Source organism: Aythya marila, assembly GCF_965140915.1.
Source record: "Aythya marila genome assembly, chromosome: Z".
NCBI lineage: Eukaryota > Metazoa > Chordata > Aves > Anseriformes > Anatidae > Aythya > Aythya marila.
The window spans coordinates 86562191-86582148 of record NC_139080.1 but is presented as its reverse complement, the minus strand read 5'-3'; the positions used below and the strand labels follow the sequence as shown (position 1 = coordinate 86582148).

Sequence of the window (19958 nt, the reverse complement as noted above, 5' to 3'; positions counted from 1 at the left end):
CGGTTGTGTGTGCAGTTGCAAAAGTCACCAAAACTGCTTTGTGTGCTGGTGGAGGTGTGTGATGGATGAAGTGAGGGTCAGCTGAGCTGCAGGAGGGTGAGGCTGTGTCAGCAGCTGCAGGCAGGTGAGGGTCTGTGCCTGCATGCTGAACTTGTGTCCACAGCTCACCCACATGTTGGCCAGAGCTTGGTGGAAGAGAGAATTTCTCTCTCCAGAAACTCAGCAGCATTCAGTCTGCCCCAGAAACTCAGCAGCATTCCTGAGTTCTGCTCAGTGTGATAATGGCTTGTCAGGGAGAAGATAAACAGGTGCCTCAAGTATAAGTGGAAAGTACTGATGCAGGAGGAAAACAACTGTCCTGAAGGATTTTTTAATGTGATGAACAGAAAAATAACATGAGTCTACATGTCCTAGACAGATAAATGATGAGGCAAAGAATCACAGAAATAAAATGTCCAGAAAATTAGGTATTCCACTGAAGTCCTCAAAAACTGAGATCTTTCTCTCACTTTTTTTTTTTTTTTTTTTTTTTTTTAATAATTATATATAATTCTCCCTCTCACCAAAGGAGTAACTGGATGCAACAGAGCAGCACGAAAGTCAGACCAGATATCCTCAGTCTCCTTTGCCTTTTATGCTGGATAAGTGCATTAATCCAGCAGTAATCCCCAGGAGGAAACCTAACCCTGGCCAGGCAGAAGTCAGGATGGTAACCCTCAGCTCAGCTTTCTCTTCCACACTTTGACAAACAACACACAGAAGCACTAAGCCTGTTATACTGGAAAGTCACCCCATAGGTCAGATAATAGGCAGCTGTATGAAGAACTCTTCAATCAAGCAATCTTGTTTGTATCTGTATAGGAGTGCAGAAAAGTTGCAGGTGCTGAACTGTCCAACAGGAAACAAAGCTCATGCATGGGCAGAGAGGGATCACATATGTCAAGATCCCAGCACAAATGCCATGTCCTTTAGCCAGCTGCAGTTACAGGAAGGTTAATGCTGCAAAGCTCCTGCAGGATGCATGTGAACAGCCAAGCAGAGAAGCCTTTCTGAGCTGCATTTACTGAAAAAGTCATAACACATTTTATTTTTTAATATCTTGGAGAATTCATTTCTAAAAAGGACAAATTTTCTAGCGACAGGGTAAATTTCAAATGCAGCTCTTGCTTCCTTTTGACATCAAAGTCAATCAAGCAAGAGATGCAAATCTGTGGGCAGCCAGGCTATGCCAGTTCTAGGGCTCATGAAACTACTTTTTATCTTCAAGCAAAGCAATTTCACCTAACACACAATGTATTCTGTGGGTGGGGATATATTGTAGCAAAGTACTTATCCCTTTCAGAAAAAGGAATTTGAGCTGAGGCTTTCCTTTGTTTTTTAATTAACATTTTAAAGTAAATATTTTTGAGAGAGGGATTTTCTTCAATATATTCACCCAAGTGCATGAATGGTTCTCTGCAGTGACCTGTGAGCAAATGTGTCTTCCTAGCAGAAGTGCCCAGAAGAAGTCTTGGGTCAACGGGTATTCAAGGTACATCTACAACTCAAAGCAGAAGTAAAATTAGTGAGCAGCTTCCAGATCTGATGTAAATCCAGATGGGTTTGGCAAGGACAGTGAGTCATAATCCAGGGGAAGAGGGCTTCCTGGGCACTGACAGTGACTGAGAGGAGGTTTCTGAGGGTTTTGTGGGCAAGGAACCCTGTGAGATGCCAGAGCTTGAACTTAAAATTTCCAGGAGCTCCAGTTTTTATTTTCAAAACTGATTTAGGCACGTTTTCACGGTTTGGCCTATTATCTCCACCATTTCATTTTCATACTCAGCTTACATTCCTACCACCCCCTTTAGTACTGGCAATACCTCTCTTGACTCTGAATTTGGTTGTATACAACTGGAATCTGACTTTCTCCAATTTCAGAGTAAGATGACCACCACCATTGCATCTCATAGGCATTAATTGATTTTGTAAGTGTTTTCCTCATTTTGCAACTGTGGAGCTGAGAGAGCTTCACCTTGTTCTTAAATGGACTAATTCAGGAGAAAAGTCCTTCACTTAAGTGCTTCTTTGTTATTCTTTGTGTGACTGGCTTCTTGTGAAGAGGGAAATAGAAAGCTGAACATTGTAATAGATTTGTAGCCTGTGAACTTGAGATTTTTTTTTTATAAACTGTTTACAAACTATGTCATAAGACAGCCATGAATCCTTCCATTTTAACATGGTCTGGTCTCCATGGGTCCTTAAAACCAGAGCAATAACTTCTAACAGGAAATGTCTTAGAGGGAAAGTGCTAATATGGACCTGCTGTTGCCATGAGTGCTTCCTCTGCAGTAGCAAGAAGATTGGGCCAAGTCACTTTCTCCTTCTCTCTCAATGCTCCTGCTCCTCTGCTCCTCCTGTTCCCTGGGGCAGCAGCTGCATGAGGCTTGACATTTCCTGGACTTTACACCCCCTTCTTGCAGGGCATCTGCGAGGAAGCAGAGAGCATTGCAGTAAGAGTTCCTGATGGTCACAGAGAGAAATGGGTGTGTCCAGCGGGCTGCAAAGCAGAGTGTCAGCACTGGCATGGAAAGCAGTCCCTCAGCTTTCTCCAGAGGCTCACAGAGTTGGCCTGACTGAACCCTGCAATGTGCATGCAAAATGCACACTGACACCAGCCAGGCTGGCTTGTGCCCACTGAGGACCTCCTCCAGCTCCACTGATCTGCATCCCATTGAGCATCAGCCCTACAGGCTCCATGGCATGCCTCATATCAGTCTTCAGGCACTGCACTGTGGCAGGAGCATCCTTTTTGTCCATACCTTATTTCAGATGTCTCACTTGCATGTGCTCCTGTAGGAATTTGACATTTGGTTCAGGGCTGACTGGATGCTAACACAATGAAGCTCTGCACTCTGTCCTGCATCTTTTATTTCAGGTTTTCCACTCCACTTCAGTTTACATTACACAATTACTTCCATTCCAGATTGTACCAGCAACTTTTCTGAAACTAGTTACGAACCAAATAACAACAAAAATGAAAATGCATCCTCTAGAAGTTGGACTCTAACCAGCTTCAAATATTGCAATGAGAGTAAGCCATTTCCATTAGGTGGAAATGCAGACAGTATCACTTTTACCAGCCTTGGTGTAAGTACAACATCAGCTTCCATCTGTAGATAGAAATCCAAATGCATAGTAACTTCATTGGTGTCCAGCACTTGATCACATATATCCAGCAGCAAAAGCCATGTGACATAATGTAAGGAGCAAGAAGAAGAAAATAAACTTAAGTTTGTGGCCTTGCAAGTGTTATTTTTAAAGACTGCACTTGTACACCTAAAATATCTGTATTACAAGCAGCTGTGATTTATTATGTTAACAGTGTGCTCTCTGTCTACTTTTCTGAAGGATTTTTGCTTTGCAATCCGTTTTATAGGTCTACAGCCCAGTCTGTGTTATTGCTAGTCTGCTTTGACTGCACAAAACACTGGTTCCAGAAGAGACAGTGCACTATATACTGCCCATAAAGATTAATACAGATAATGCACAAGTATCAATAAGCTTCTCTCTATGTGTATGACAGTTCCTTATTATAATCACAAAACCATCTAGGTTAGAAAAGACCATCAAGACTAAGCCAGGTCTCCTACTGCCACAGCCACATACCTCTTAAACACCTCCCGAGACAGGGATGCCACCACTTCCCTGGGCAGCCCATTCCAGTGTCCACCCACTCCGTGAAGAAATTCTTCCTAACACCCAACCCAAATCTTCCCTTGCACCTCATGAGACCATTTCTGTGCAGGGAAATTAATCTTTTGCAAGGAATCCTCATGTGTGCCCTGCTCAAAGCAAAGGTCCTTTGAGAGGGGGAAGAGCACAGACATGACTTAATTCCTGCTCCCGCCTGCTATCACTCAAACCAGCTCGTCTCTGTTAGTGTGAATATTAGAAGGCAGAGTAACAGCTGGCAGACTGGAAGTGCCGCCTTGACTGAATCCTGCTGAGGACAAGCCTAATTACACAGCCTTTAAATTGGTGTCACAGCATCCTGCCAATATCAGGGCTCCTAAACTTGCTGACTACAGGATTTTAGTTTATAATATCCCTTCTGTACACATGCCCCCCGAAACCTGGATATGTTATTATTCCTAACATGGCACACATTCTGGTGTCATCTCATCAGGATAAATCATTTCAACTTACAAATTATGTTCCTAACATATTGTTTTAAAGTTTCTTATTTAAGCAAAATTTCTAGCTTTTAAAGACATCAGTGGATAGTTAAATACTTGGTAAAGCAATTTCAATGCAGCCACTTTTTCTTTTAACCTCTAAACCAAGAATAAAAATAATGCAATGCTGAGGCAGTCATTGATACAGTTAATTGTAGGGTAATAGTAATAGTAAACTGGTGATATTTTTTATCTCTTCATCTTATCTTATAGATAAATATATCCATATATCTATATAGATATAGATATGGGTGTGGGTATACATATATAGATACACAGACATTTTCTGAATTTGTATTTAGTGCCACATTCTTTAATAATAGCCACATGACATAGTAGATGTAACTACAACTTGTTTTCACTTGGGCTGTGTCTCTTTTCTCAGGAAAAGTAATTTTAAAATAAAGCAGGAGGCAAACAAAACTTGTTTGACTGCACCTTTCAAAACTGTAGCAATGATGTTCATCTGCAGATCCTTCTGATTCAGTTGAATTAGTAGGTGTAAATGCAATTTCATATGAAAACTAATTTATCAGGATCATTTCCAGCCTGCCATCCAGCTCTCATCCTGAGCTCTAACACTGGAGCAGGTACTGGAGCTAACTTCCAGTGCTCCCCAGGCAATACCAAGCTTGCTACAGGACATGCAGAGAAAAGATTTACTGCATGGCATTGCTCCAGGTTCCTTTAATCTCCTGTAGCTCTTGTTTCAATCTGTCTGCTCCAGGCAATTTCCAAATTCTGCATTCTTGATCTAATGATCCTTTAACGACAAGCAAGTGTGTTTTCACAGGACTTTGTACGTGGACACTCTCTTGCAAACAGACAGAGATGCCGCTGTAATGCTGAGGAGCTGATGTCCCTGCAATGTGGGACAGAGAAGTGCAGCATCCCTGCCCACCTTCATCACCACAGAGTTAGGCAGCTCGTTTACAGGTCACTGTGGTGGGTGGTTTCAGGAGCTACTTTTACTATTTGCTCCGAGGTGGAGACCCTCACAGTCAAAAGGGTCAGCATAATGCTTCCAACAGTCAGACATTCCTTTATGATCACATCTGACCTAAACACACAGCTCATTCATTCTATGTGATTCAGTTGAACTGTAAGAGCCCCAGAATGAAGACTCTCTAACTCTCTATGCGGTTTAACCCTCCTTATCAGTTTAGTTTATACCACTTTTTTGTGTTTACAAGGACAAGCCGAACTCTCATGGCCAACTGTAGCCTAAACATGTACGTATTCACACTGAAATTTATCGGTTTTAACTAAATAAATTTAGTTTGTTAAAACATCAAAGTAAAGCCTCACGACCCTTCTAATCATCTCTGTCAATGCCAAACAAACAGATTGACGTCCATGTTCTTAAGTCTTGATTGAGTTTCATTAGTATTAAACCAATCAAAAGGAATGCAAATTGGAATACTTTTTTTTTTTTCCTTCCCCCCCCCCCCCCCCCCCCCCCATTCTCTCATGTTCCATGTCTGGTTTAGCTGAGTTTGCTGTTTGCTGCCTGCTCTTCAGGGATTCAGGGATTTGATCTTTCAGCAGTTTCATCTAAACAGCTTTCTCTTTCCCAAGAGTTCAATAAAATCCTTCTCCATGGGGAGCAGGAATCAATAGGGTCTTCAAGGAAACAAAACAAAGAAGTGACCATGAAATGAATTTTCTGCATGGACATCTGACACATCTGAGGAGCCATCTGGCATTGAGTCTGTACCTAAAGCTATTTGATAGGGATGGTGGTGAAATGAAGCTAGAAATCCTGTAATTTATATTCACAAACCTAATCCAACCATTAGTTCCTTTGAGTAGCAGCATGAGAGTGACATTCAACCTATTTAAAATACCTTCTTTAGCCAACTCTGAGAACAGGCAAATTAGCATTCATGTCTCTCTTTGTTACTGGTGACTCCTGTAAGGCACCAGCAATCCTCCCCCAGTGCAGCAAAGGGAGAGAAGGGCAGGAAATTAAATCTACCTCAAAAAAAAAAAAAAAAAAAAAAAAAGTACGAAAATGTCCCCAGGCAGAGGATTGAAAAGTCAACACAGCTTTGAATGGCTCCTTCAAAAGCAATTTTAGGTTGCTTCAAAACTACAAAGTAACTATGTTGCCTTCCCCCACCCAGGTGGTCTGTGGAACAGTAATATATAGCAATTCATGAGATTCACCATTTGTTGCTAGAACAGTTGAAAAGCTATGTGTAAACATGCTTACCGTGCAGAAACGCAGTGCTACAGCTAGTCTGTGCATGGCAGTTACAGTGCTTCCATTGCAGAGGAGTCAGTTACAGTTTCAAAATTCAGTCTCATAAATGCAAAGGTTGAACAAAACTAAAACTACAGTTCAGCTGCCAAAACTAAAACTTCAGCCATCACACGCCATGAGGTGGGGAATAAAATTGCACAAATGATGGCTGAAGAGCTGCAGCTGAACCCTTGGATATAATATCAAGTACCAGCATGGTCCTAGAACTCCCCAAATGCCCCAAATCTTTGCATTCCTCAAAGCATAATGTCCCATCCTAGCACATCCCAGTAGAGGTGGTGTCCATCAGTTAGGTAGATTTTAGGTTTTCAGGGTCCTCAGGTAGAGTCATGGGTGGATTCCCTTCCCATCTCTGACAGAGATTTTTTTCGTGACCCTTAGTAAATAGGGAACTGCTGTGCCTAAGCGGTCACCATTCATAAAAAAAATAAAAAATACAAAAATAAAAAAAATGAGAACACCTTCTAATCCTTTAAATACTCAGCTCATGTTCATTAATACTAGCAGGTCATCACAGAATGTACAGACTGCCACAGAATGTCTTGTAAGTGCTGGGCAACAAGTATTTGTGTGTGCATGCTAGCTAATGAGTACTGCTGCTTGTTAAAAGCCTGATTTTGAGCTTCATTTTCTCCTTCCCTAACTTTGATTTGTAATAACAAGCAGGAACTTCAGGTCCAAATCCTGGCAACTAAAGCACTTTTTTAGTTGCTTGTAGTCATTCATCCTTAAATTTATGCTCTGTATGACACTAAACTCTGACTTTAGTTGGATATAATTGAAAAAGTATTTGCCTCTTTATTAGCAGGTTTGTGCAACAAACTGGATGGAAATGCAAAAAAGTAAAATCAAAGAATGTGCACTAATGTACAAGCTATCCTATTTACTTATTAGCCTCAGTTGGATTAATTCCTTGGCAGTCATGCAAGAGGCTCAGTTGTCTCCTTGTACCAAGATTGCAGAAACAGACTTTCTCCAAGTAACTAAAAGAAGAGTGTGCATTCAAGGAGCAATTACTATTTACTGATGACAGACTTTTATTATTATTATTATTATTTTAATCACTACCCTGTGCTGCATACATATTAAATACTTGTTTGTATAAGGGGGTGAAAATAGTGTGCATGATGCCATGCAGACACTAAGGTGATGAGAAGGGATAAAAAACTTTTCTTCTTGTAACTAAATCCTAACCTATTAGGGTTTTCTATTCTATTTTCTACAGATCAGACTAGATCTACAGGATAATGTATACAGTACTTTGCTTTTCTGTGAGTTTTTCTACATGTTTCATCCTGTATTATCACCAGCTACTACCTTCATTAGAGGGAAGATAGCAATCAGTGATAATCAACACGTGCTTGCCCAGATTTCTGTGGTGTAGAAGCCTGATCTTATGAGATTCTGGGTATATTTTGGCTTACACCCACTAGCCTTGTAGCAGGTGATTTTATTTTTCTGGCTTTAATGTTCTTTACAACATGAAGTAAAATGAAGTAGGATAAAATTATAAGAATTAACAAAAGGTTTTAATTGATCTTCCAAACCTCAAAACTATGGTTTCATTTAAGCTTTGGATGAATTTTGGGAGAAAGACCTATGTTGTAAATTTCTGCGTTTTGTTTATGCTAAGATCTTAGAACAGTTGCTGTAGCTACAGAATTCTTGTAGAGTAGTTCTAACAACTGGTGTCATTTTATTATTATTTTTGTCAACATCTCTCTCTAAATGTGTAACTGTGTACAACTTTCTGTTCATGCAGTGTGTTCTTGGATCTGAATTACTGCATGGGGATATGAAACATATTGCACAGAACCAGCTTTAAGCTTTTGTGGCTCTTCCTATAAGGCCTTTAGGAAGAGGGCTTCTTTTCCAAACCCTCTTGTTTCAGAAGCCAAGCTATCACTGAGCCATGAAGCATGGCAGTGGCACTCCAGTTGCTATTTGTTGCTCTTCCTATGACTTGCTCGCAATGCTGTCCTAATTGTGACTCTAAGTTGAATTTATTTATGATGTGGTCCTGCTGAAATATACAGTCCATTTGACGCTCAGTGCCTCAGTTTCCCCAACTGGAAAAATAATTACCATCTCTCTCTTGGCTTCCAAATGTTCATTACTGTAATTACTGGTTATAATGACAGGCTCCACAGAAGAACAAAGTGGGGAAATACTTAGCTCTGCAAATAAGTCTTCACACACTTGTCTCACAGTAACATACTCTACAGCTCTACTGGTCTTCAGTGTACAAGAGTGTCTAAAGGATTTAATTTTTTTTTTGTTCCCAACATGCAAAGTGATAGCCTAAAAGACTGCACTCATGCAAATACAGTTTTGCTTGTCATGGTTGTAGGACAGACGCTGTGCTGGCTTGCTCTTACCCCACCATAAATATCTTCCAGTATTACATATGCTTGAAACACCTATCCCTGTATGTGTCAGTCAGTTTGATCTGGTTATAAGCTTTCATTTCTCTTCCGAAAAGATCTTCACAGATTTTTTATTTTCTGGAGTGAAATGACTATTTGTCTACTGAAAGAGGAATGGCAGGAGGTAAGAAGAGAGCAGTTCCCTCCGTGTAACTTCACTGCTTCAGATGTGGCTGGGGATCCGTCAGTGTGGTTTGGTGTAATAGAAAAAAAAAAAAAAAAAAGCTGTGCTTTGGACCAAGTTCATCACTGGAGGAAGTAAAAGGCAAGAGCTTGAAGCTTGGTGCAGAGGTCAGTGCTGCTTCCTGAGGGGACCTCAACTGCGAAGCACTAAGGCAATCACTCACCTCTCCCAACACCCTGCAGCTACATCCTCTCTCTGCGGTAGCTCTGCACCAAAAGACACCCCAGACAGAGGTCCAAACACAATTCAGCTATTGTTGGTTGCTTATGCCTGCCTATACAGCCCATGGAAACAAACAATGTACATGCTATACATTTAAATTCAACTTGGTTGAATTGTTTTGTGGTTAACAAAATGGCTTTGTATGCTTCTGGCAGGGCTTTCCGAAAAGTGTCTGTAGGGCTTTCAGCACACAGTATGTGCCTTCACAAGTGACAGATGGCATTCCAGCTCTGGGCATGGTCCTTGATGATGCAGTGCCTTCAGTCAATACAGTGCCTGACACTGGTGCAGGAAGATGAAATGAACAGAAACACACTTAAATTGGATACATCACTTCTGGGTGGATGGGTCTCACATTTATTCACCCTGTATGCAGTCACCAATCCTTCCTGTATTATTAAATTGTATATTTTGCAAATAGGCCAAATAAATATCTTACAACCTCCCTAATAATAAATAATATTAAGTGCATACTTTTTCTGCTACAGGGTAAAAAAGGACGCTGACTTATCCCCACTTACCAGAGACAGAAACAAGGCTCTTAGAGGGTTGTATGATGGAGGAAGCTTCTCATGCCCCATCTATTTAGACAGTAAATCAAAAAAGGAACAAACAACAGCAAGATGTTAGCCAGGCAGCGCTTGGTCATCCCAGCCCAATTATTTTCCAAATGTCTTCCCAGAGTATCTGAACTCAGAACAAATACCAAGGAATTTCACCCCAGTTCTGCAACATGCAGCACGCAATAAGAAACATCCTGATTCATAGACAAGGAAGCTAAGTCAGTGAGACAGCAAATAAAGTGGTAGACAGAATATGTGGTGTGTTTCATAGTTGACACCAGAGCATCAATTTCCCTTATACTGGTCACACAACCACTCTTCCTCTCAAGCCTTGACCTACTGAGGAAGGGACATCCCACCATGATGCCCAAGGAGGCCACCTCTTTGATGGAATGGGAGGGGCAGTCCTTCTTCCAGAAGCTTTTTCTGTTTTTGTGAATTTGGAAATAGTGCCTTAATGATGCAGTAGTTTTTTCCTCTCACCTGGAAATGGGGGCTTTTGACTTTCCAAAACCAGTTACCACCCAGTGATAATGCAGACCTCATTATTTATCTATATACAAAGTGAATGCTCAGCTGGTGTGCCTCAGACAAGGAGTTCTGGCAAGTTTTGCAGGTTTGGTTTATTTCATTATTTATTTATTTATTTATTTTCTTCTTGATGTTTGGTAACCAAAGAAAAGAACAACTGTATTTTCCTTGAAAGAAGAAAGAGTTTAGCTTGGTCTGATTCTGTGAAGAAGGCAAGTTACAAAGGAGATCTTGATGAAAAGAAGCATTCCTGCAGCTCCAGCACATAAAACATGCCTAAGTTAATAGTAAATCTTTCATTTTCACCTTGCTCAATTCATTATGCAAATAAGAGAATTTCTAAGGACTGTGATCTATTGTATCTATCTTTTTACTTGAATAAATTGAATGAGAAGAAAGGATTTAACATTTTATTTTTCTGGGCACTGAAGATTTCTCCAGTAAAAGTAGGAAATATCTTGTGATTAAATTAGCTGATTTTTTTACTTGTGTTTTTCTTTTGTTGGCATTTTTATGTAAACATTTTGGCAATTCAATAATCTATTCTGGAGATGTTTTCTTTTCTTTCTCCCTCTTCTCCCCAAAAATATGAGGAGAGGTGTTTTTAAGAAAGTGGTTTTCAAGGAAATCTCCTAGGCTCTCTCTCTCTGTCTCTCTCTCTCTCTCTCTTTTTTTTTTTGTAAATTATGATTCCTTTTCCTGTGTATATTTAGATGGTTAGATTTTCTATCTTGAAGAACAATGAGTGATGAGAACAATTAGAACGAAGATGCTGAGAGCTGAGAAATTGTGAAAGAACAACATAAGAAATATTTTAAATTAATTTATTTTGTAGAAATATTTTCAACATCTATTTAGCTCCAATGAGCATGATGAAGAAAGGATTTATTTAAAAAACTTGTAAATTAAAAGGCTCAAATTCTTAAATTGAGGTTCAAAATAATGTCTCCAAGAAACTTTCAAGATATTAACCTTGCGCTCAGTATATATATTTATATATATTTAAACAGAAAGACATATTTATTTATCGTCATATAAGTGTAAATGCTATGTATTATTTCTTAATATGATTTCTGATTATTTCTTTCACCAACCTATTACTGGGTGTAATCTGATCTTTCTTCTAGATGTTGGTGATAGAGTTTGGAAAGATTTTGAACAAAACTTTAAACTACCACCATGTGTTCTGGATTTTAACTTTTAACCTCCTCTTCATTTCAGTGAGAAGATACAGTGTTTAGACTTTCATTTCATATCATAATCAACTGCATTAAGATACTTCATTTCCATCAAATCACTATTGGATGACCTTCCCCCGTGCTTCCTGCTTGAGAGTCCCGGCACAGGTATTGTGTTACCATGGCACACATTTCTTCCTATGAATTAATTCCCAGGGTGATTACTTCTTTCACGGCACCTAGAAAGACACGGGAATCCTGTTTGTTCCGGTGAGAGAGGGGATGAGGCAGTGCCTCTGCTAGCTGTGCTGCTCGAAAAACACCGAAACATTGCAGTGATGCGGTCTGATTTCGAAATGGTGTGAAGTTTTTGAATCCAAATTGCACCAACTTCTGTATTGAATTGCTGAGTTCTGATTTGTGTAGAACAGTGATGTAAAGAAAAAGCAGATGGGGATTTTCCAAGTAGAAAACTACATGTAAAGTTAGATATTTTTTTCCACCAAAACAGTAAATTCAAAGCACTTTGCTTCCAAGGCAGAAAGCTCATGACTGGCCTTGACCTGGTTTTGACTTCAGTGGAAATGCACACGATGAATAACTTTTTTTTTTTTTTTTTCCCCGTATCTATACTTTCCAACATAAATGCTAGTATCCACGAGCTTATGAATTGATTTCTAGCAGATGTAATTTTTCTTCTGTGCACATTCTCTTACAAGTCACTTGCACAAATAATAGTGAACCACACAGGGCCATGAGGCAGTAGCTGTAGAGTTTGTGTTTGGTTTGTATTGTCAAAAATTCAAATAAAGATTAGCTTCTTGAGGATAAGTGGGTTTTATTGCTGTTCATGTTGATAAACAGTATATATTACCTAGCAGTTTCCTTATAGTAAAAAAGGGATATATTGATACACAGAAAATGAATGCCTATTAAAACAACACATAAGTTGCTAATAAAATTTTGACCCCAAGATATAAAAATGGTGTGCATTGCCTTATGAATTTGACAGGGATATGCTTATACTACACACAAAAAAAAAAAAAAAAAAAAAAAGGATATTTCTTTCTTCTTTTTTTAATTTTACCTTGTCAGTCATGAGCAAGAGAAATAGCTACCCTTTGAAAAGACATGAGTCTCATCAGCTAGGTGGGTCTCACAGTGGAATGCACACCATGAAACTCCAATGTGAGTGTCAGCAATGCTTACAGGAAATGAAAGGGAAAGACTGTGGCAAACTTCCCAAATGAAAAAAAAAATAACATACAGATTTTTTAAATATTCTTGGAAATAAATACTGCTGACTTAAATCTAAATGCCATAAATAAGTTTACTAAGGATCTGGGAGTTAAATCAAACTGTTGTGTAAGCAAAATATTGTATGTTGCAACACGTTTTCCATGATCAGCAAATAGCATCAACACTTGTTACTAAAGACTGGCACGTATCAGTATTCAGTAAACCATAACATGGTCAAATTCCCAAAGCAAGATAAAAATTTAAAAATACTGACATTTTAAATGTTCTTACTATCTTAAAATAAAAACCCAAATTATTTCAGAAGATTAATCACAAAATGAGGAAAAATGTGCAAGGAAGCCACCAGAGCACTAGCAGCATTGCAACACTCAGGGTAAAAAAGGCTCTGTTTTCACTCTATGGAATGCAGAGATACAGAAAAATTATCAGTTTTTCATGGAACATAAAGTATTTCTGTCATGAAAAGGTATGGAGAGCAGATCTAAAGAAACCACTGACTTCTAGTAGCTCATATGAGGTGTAGAGAGCTCAACTCATATGAAGAGTTCCTGTAAGAACATCTCCTAATCTGTTCTTGTGAATTTTATTTATAGACTGTCATAAAAGAGTCGGGCAACATTTGAGCAATCTGTGTGTGTTCACAGGCCTAGAATTTGCACTAAAATAATTTTTATTTAGAAACCAAATAGGGGTTTTCCCGCAGACCATACCAAGGCCACACATTGCACAACACTTGGCAGCAGACAGCAGTGATGCATCACACATTCTGCCTCTGCAGTTCGCCAAAACTCTTTACAAGCCATTTATTCTCTATGCTATTAAAAAATAATAAATTAATTAATTTAAAAAAGATTGATGGGATAGAGAAGATGCTTACACTTCATGGTCCCTTCCCAGCAACTTGTCTCTGACCCATATGCACAATTTACTACTAAATTATTGCTCTGCACTGTTCTTCAAATATGTCTGCACACAAACTGTCCTCTGATATACCAGAGAGAGACTATCCAGCACATCTCCTCTTCTCCAAAATCAGCTGTGCGTGTGCTTTCAGTATTCACTAAATGTAATACAGTGGGGAAAGTTTCCCTGTGTTTCTCTGAGATGGAAAACACAGGTAGTGACTGCAGGAGAGCTAATATACTGGGAAGTTACAGTTTATACTGTGTTTTATTAGTTATTTTGCATTGCCTTTCATTCCAGAAGACTGGATTTAGTCTAAACCTATTGCAAAGCAGATTGAATAAAATGGGAATAAGGCAGAATCATAGAATCATAGAGTCATTAAGGTTGTAAAAGACCTCCAAGATCATCTGGTCCAACCATCCCCCTAACACCAGCATCATGTAGATTAAGGTATCCAGAGTTAGCAGTTTTATCATTTTCCAAGAACATACAAGTACTTCAAATTCACCTGCCCTGCGGCACGTGTCATGGGTCCCATCCCAGCCCTCCTAAAAAACAAACAAACAAACAACAACAACAACAAAAAACATTTTCAGTACTTTGCATTATCTGATGTGATGATATTCTCACTTTCACATAACTTGTGAATGTGCTACCTAGCTGCACCAGAACACACTAGGCTGAAATAAGCCCATGTCAAACAGTTAAGGCCATGAGCTTTCTTGCATAAAATCATTCTAAAAAGTCTGTGCTCTGTGGAAGCAATTAAACTGCTGGAAATGTATTACCTGAAGTACTTCATTATACAGAGTGAGCATAAAGAGAGAAAAAGCAAAACACACAATAGCATAACAAGGGAAGTTTTGATTATGACAGGTCTGGCATCTTATTACTTTTCATTATTAGTTTTGTAGAATATTGCTTAAATTAAAATACCTTACAAATTTTAAAAAGCAAGTACATGAGAATGTGCCCCTGGCAGACACTACACTAGCTTCATCACTGCATATTAGAAGCAGGAAAGAAGAAAATGAACACTGTATCAGTGGTTCACGTTTTTTTTTTTTTTTTTTTGTTTTGTTTTGTTTTGTTTTTGTTTTTTTTTTCTCCATCAGTATTCTGATTACGCAGCCAACAGGATGCATTTCCACGAGGCACTTTGCGTTTATCAATATTAATTGTAGCTGCGCAGAGGAGAATGCCATGCCGGCATTAGCAGCTGTTTTCCACATCATTAGCTGTGTTATCGGCCCGTGCTCAGAACTCTAGCTGCACCTTGATCAGACTGTGACTAATATTTGCTCTTTAGCAAGGCATCTGTTTTTAATGAAACTTTAAAGGCAATTAGTGACTCAGTATGTCATTGAATTGGCTTTGCACATCTGAAGAGGAGTTAAAAATCTTGCCTATAGTGTAGTAAATGAAAAGGGTTTAATGGTCCCAGAACAGCCATCAATTACCTCTATTATCCCATCAATTATCTCTTGCAAATTTCTTTGCAAGTTTAGTGATCTGGTTCCATAAAAAAAAAAAAAAAAAAAAAACGCAGACGAGAATGTTTTCCAGGCAGCAACATCTGCTTCAGGATCGGCTCCTGTAGCAGCGTGCTGCTGCACACCCCATCACAGCATGCTGCCTATCGGAGGCAAGGCAGCCCCTAACCTGAGAAACTAAAACGTCAGAAAATGCTTTGGTGCGGTCCGTGTCGTTTTCAGGCAGACCAGTGTCTTCTGTTCTTCCTCTACACAGACTTAAGTTGCCCTTAGGGAAAATGGACGTAAATGGATGTGTGAGATCGCAGAAATAATTCGGGGCCTGGCCTTTTGTTGAGAATCTTGCAGTGCCAGATTTAGCCATTCTTATATCTATCCCATATGTACAGCTTCAGTGTCTGTATTGCAAACACTGGAAGTGAAACTGCATAGAAATCTATTAATCTCTATGTGACAGCCCTTGCAGGAATATTATGATATCTCATATGATTATCCCTCTTTCAGAAAACCTGTTTGGGTTTCCAAATATGGCTTTTTTTTTTTCTTTTTTTTTCTTTTTTCTTTTTTTTTTTCAGGAACACTGGGGAAAAAGAAAGGGTAATCTTTTTGAACCCTTAACACTTCAGTGGTAGATAAGAGAACTGTGCTTCTGACACAGAAATCCCTTATTCAGCACCATTTGCCTGTGTGCTTTTTGAAAAGGTGTTTCAGAAATGCAAATCAAATACAAACCTGCATTTTTAACTAAAACTCCTTTTCTAGGTTTTGACTTTTCTCTCTTGCACTATCACTGCTGTAATGCTGCTAGAGAAATTATATAATATAATACAACACAATGATAGCTAAGAAGAGTCTGCATTTCCAACATAGGCCAAAAAATATATATATTCCATTTCTCTTACTTTTCTTTTTCTTTTTCTTTTTCTTTTTCTTTTTCTTTTTCTTTTTCTTTTTCTTTTTCTTTTTCTTTTTCTTTTTCTTTTTCTTTTTCTTTTTCTTTTTCTTTTTCTTTTTTTTTCTTTTTCTTTTTTTTTTCTTTTTCTTTTTCTTCTTCTTCTTCTTTTTCTTTTTCTTTTTCTTCTTCTTCTTCTTTTTCTTTTTCTTTTTCTTTTTCTTTTTCTTTTTCTTTTTCTTTTTCTTTTTCTTTTTCTTTTTCTTTTTCTTTTTCTTTTTTTTCTTTTTCTTTTTCCTTTTCCTTTTCCTTTTCCTTTTTCTTTTCGTGTAGTTTTGAGTTGTTGTCAGCAGGAAATGGAGTGGCTGTGAATCTTGTTCTCCAGCTGTGCAAAATGCAGACTTGTCACCAATTTCTAGCTCTTTCTGGTTTGTCAAAATGGAATCTGTGGAATTATTAGAGGAAAAAAATTATGGTTGTTACACATGGTGGCACACATGCAGGCAACATTCTGAGACACATATTTGTTGTTCTCCTTCTAGCTAAGCTTTTGTTTTGACTTCCCAAGTCACAATACTCCCACACAGAGCAGGATTAGCATAAAAAACTTACTGTTAGCAAGTCTGGAGAATGCCACACAGAACTGCATGAGCACATTTAATAATTTTCAGTGTGAATTCAGCCAGGGTTATTTCAGAAATGATTTAAACCAGGAGCCAAGTTGCACACAGAGTTCACACAGTGCAGCAAAGTAATTCATCTGACAAGGTAATTTTGGGGAGGAGGTGTTGTAGTGGGGCTGTTATTTAGCCAGCTGCCGCATGAAACAACCACAATTATTAACAAGGGGAAGACATGGAGGTAGAAACGCGGGGCTGAGGGATAGAAAAGGATGCTATTTGCTTAGTCTGGTTCTGGCACTAGGCATGTGTGAGCACACTCTAACCCGGTGACTTTCCACTGATGCGGGGTGCTCTCGGCAGCAGTAACAGCTTGTACCTGAGCAGAGAGGCACAGGAACTGTACAAGCCAGGCTGCACACAGAACAATTGCATAATGATGGCCCAGTGCATCCAACGAGTTACTAGGGCACATGTAGTCTGCTTTTTTCTATCCTTTTACATGTTCTGAAATTGCACGAAGCCTTTTAAAGAACACCTGTATGCTACCGTGTGTAAGGTACTTACAAACGGAGGGTACAGAATGAAAGCACTGTGAATATGTATTGGAGCAAGAAGAATACGGCACAGAAGTCAAAGTAATAAAAGTTAACACAAAAATATCAGAAGAATAACAAAACAAAAATAACAACCATAAAAAAAAAAAAAAAAAAAAAAAAAAAAAGCAAAATAAAATTGACTCTTTGGTTTTAAAGAGCAAGTTTGACTCTTTGATTTTAAAAAGTTTTTCTATGCTTTCCCTGCTGATTCCACACAGAATATATCAATAATATCTTGGCACAGGAAAACATCTAGGTGCAGGGCTGCATGTGAGGCCAGGCTGAAGTGTCACTCTGCATAGAGTGAGATGTAAACACATAAATTAATGTTTCCCTGCTCCGGGGTCTGGCATAATGCTTTAACTGCATTCGACCACCCTAATTCATTTCTCTGTCAAAAACCTACACAAAAATGCAAAGCCCATGCTGCAGGGCTGATGTTCTGAGATGTCCAAGAGTGGTCTGCAAGGACAGATGAGATGGCCACCCGTGATGGAGTATTTTGTGATGGCAGTGGTGTGCTGCACAATGATCCTGTGCTGAACTCTGCCCCACCAGGATGGTTTAGTCAAAATTTTGGGATGGGAAGAGAGCAGCTCCTGATTGCTTTGCCAAAGCTTCTGGAGCATCCACCGGGCTGCAAACAGAACAGCACCATGCCTGCAGCCTGCTCATGCAGGTCTCCTCGCTCTGTGAGCCCCTCTGTTGGCTGCAGCGAGCCAGGTGTCTCGATGTGCTTGGACACAAAGCAACAGGGAAACTGCTCTGGATAAATACCTAACCCCCTTCTCTCTACATGCCCAAGCTCAGGATCAGGCCCTCAAGGTTTGAAATCTCACTTGTCTTTTACCTTTTTAGTTTCCACGTGTTTCTGGAATGCTCAGTCCCAGCCAGATGTGATCTGCTGCAGCACTACACAGAAAGCTGCTGTCTCTGGGATATGGAGCTTGGTCAGGTTCCTGGCTCGGGTCTCCTGAACAAAGCGTTGTCATCCACAAACTCTCAGAAACAAAAAGCCAAAAAAGCCAGATGTCACTGTCAATGTGCTGTGTGAAAAACAAGCATTCCTCTCTCTCTTTGTTTTTCATTTCATTCCTTGAAAATGTAAATAAGAGATCTTCAGTTTTTATTTAGAAAAGAGAAGAGGCTAGCTGTCTCCCTGAGGCTTGGTTTGGTTGGGTTTGGTTTTTCCACACTTCACAGGGTGATAAATGTCACGTCTCCAGCTCACTAAACTCTGGAGCTTGTGCTGCCATGCTGGGCTATTGCTTCAAGAGGTTCTGAGGTGCCTTGCCTATGTACAGCCCTTCTGTTTGCCTTTAAAAAAGGTATGAGAAAACAAAGAAAAATAATAATTTTTGAAGGCGCAAGACATATGTATGTAGCCACAGTTCCTGAGCATTGTGTCTGCATTTCCTGTGCAAAGCGTGTGCAGGAGATGTGGGCAGAGCACAGGCTGCTTGCTGTAGGTCACATCAGCACCCAAACACCTGTGTACAGAGATGGCGAACTGGGAAAAGGGGGTGATATTCTGGTGCCCTGGTAAATAAAACCACTGCCGTCACCAACACCAGTGACCACCTGTGAGAGTCGGGACATCTGCTGAGAGCTGGGCTGGAAGGAGAGGGCAGGCAGTGGCTCTCTGCTGGGCAAAACCCCCGCTGTGCCTGCTGGGGTGCTGAGTTGTGCTCTGCTGGGGAGGTTTTGCTGAGTCACTGTGCTGCTGCAGCGCTGCGATGTGCTGCATGGGGCTCCACCTCTGACAGCTTTTTTTTTTTTGGGCCTTTTTTTTTTCCTTTCTCTCACTTCTGCTCCAAAGTCAAGTCATCCCCAAAGCAGAACAGCTGGTGTTGAACCCTCGCTGTGCAGCGTCACTGCACCTCTCCTCTTGGCTGCTCACCAGTGCATTGGGGCAGAGAGCTGCTGAAGGTGAGACCTGGGTCCCAAGTCACACAGCACAAGGTCAGGGAGTATGCCTGTGTCATACATACCTGGCTTCTAACCCAGGGCTTCCCAAAAACTCCAGCCACCAGAGACCAGAGACACCATGCCAGAAATCAGAAGTGCTCTCTCCTCACCTACAGCACCAAGCCAGAGCCCAGGCTGCAACTAGGAGGGATGTGCCTGGAGGGGAGCTGCAGCTCCTCTGCCTCTGCGGTGCCCATACCTCCATGGCACATTGGCACGTTAGCAAAGGATCAAGCTCCCCTTGCCAAGTGCAGCATTGCAGCAGAGCATATCTCCTTCCAGAGGAGTGATCTTTGATTCCCAGGGGTCTCTGTCTTAATGAGGAGTGTGCATGGAGGCAACTGAAGCCAACTGTCATCTCCTCTTTTAATACACCATGCAAATGGAAATAAAGCTAGTGGCATAGCAAATAAAATGGTGTTTTATGTTTCTTGTCATGCTACAGATGTTTTGCATGGCTGCAGCACTCACATTTACTTAATAAATCTGTTCAGCAGACATGCATCAGTTTATTTAATTCAACATGCTGGCACCCATCCCTGAGGTGGTGACCCATGCACGAGAAGCACTGCATCCCACCACCAGTCCCTGCAGCTACCCAGACTAACTGACCTGAGCATCTAAGCTGCACCATTC

General features: G+C 40.1%; 1 long non-coding RNA gene across 1 annotated transcript; it reads right to left on the bottom strand.

Moving 5' to 3' along the window:
- Nucleotides 1-11333: 11333 nt before the first annotated feature.
- On the bottom strand, nt 11334-19008 carry LOC309889688. The gene is made up of 3 exons (XR_014319290.1): nt 18205-19008; nt 16146-16580; nt 11334-14298 (listed from the first exon to the last, which is right to left on the bottom strand). It is a non-coding gene; the product is annotated as an uncharacterized lncRNA (long non-coding RNA).
- Nucleotides 19009-19958: the final 950 nt, after the last annotated feature.